The following is a 1189-nucleotide window of genomic DNA, read 5'->3' on the forward strand; positions in this document are numbered from 1 at the left end:
CTGCCACATTAATGGTACCGAACCGATGTCGATGACAAGGTTCGGTACCATTAGTAGAAGAACATCAGGGCCAACATGGCTAAACAGGGAATACAGCGGCTTAGTCCCGGCGCAGGCGCAGAAAAGCTTATGTACAAGCTTGTGCGTTGCTACACGTTACGCTATGCGTTATGCATTATGCCTTATGCATTACGCAAAAGTCCGTGTTCCGGCCTTTATTACTGAAGTTGTGCGCCTCTTTGCAGGGGGGTGGGGGGAAGGTGCGAATCGGGAGTGAGAGTCGCTTCGCGGGGAAAGTCGAAACTCATGTGGATTATATGGAGCAATACAATTGTAGACCTCATTTTGTCTATATGGCTGTAACATCCGCCGCTGTTTGCTAGGAACGGCGAACGTTACGAGACGCGACGCCAAAACGTTACCATAGTAACGCTCCTCGCCGCGAAAAGACGGCTCACGCGCGAAACGCGATCACGCCAACAACCCGTGATCTCGAGCGCCGCAATCTCGGACGCCGTGCGCATGCGCCACATGATTAAATAATAAACTAAAAATCGGCACAAGATCTAGGAATTTCAATTAAAAACATGATGGAAAGGGGCGCATCGGACATCCCTCTTCTTAACGGTACAACACCGGATAGACAAATAGCGCGTTAAAGCACGAATTGGAAGCACGAAACTCAAAGTGCAACCGATTCAAAACGCAATAGTGCAATCACCGCAATCTGCACCACCACATCACTTAACACTAAATTAGTAATAAATGAGAAAGCGCAAAATGCACATTTTCATCGGCAAGTGCCAGAAAAAGCATGAAATAGTGTAAAAGCCGTTGCGATCGAGAACAAAGAGCGAAGGCTCTATATATAAAATTACTTATAAAAACGAGCGATTGCTGTTCGTTGCAAGCAAGCGTGCGCCCGCAAATGCAAGCGATGCAGCCCAGGGGCAGAGATCCCAAGGGAGCCCTATCAACACCCCATCCCTCAAATTTCAAATTCTAAGACGCTTAAATTAATGAAAAGTAAAGTGATAGAACATTCTAGAACAATTATCGCTAACAAGTATAAATGTTGACGGGTCAACCCCCTTCGCCGCTCAGCATTACCCCTTGTAATCAGGAGACACTGGTAGTGTCTCGGCGCTAAGCTGCGCGAAGCGACACTGCCGTGCCTCCTTTACGCGAA

This window comes from Trachymyrmex cornetzi, unplaced genomic scaffold, assembly GCF_001594075.2.
Source record: "Trachymyrmex cornetzi isolate Tcor2-1 unplaced genomic scaffold, Tcor1.1 scaffold53, whole genome shotgun sequence".
In the NCBI taxonomy this organism is placed as follows: domain Eukaryota; kingdom Metazoa; phylum Arthropoda; class Insecta; order Hymenoptera; family Formicidae; genus Trachymyrmex; species Trachymyrmex cornetzi.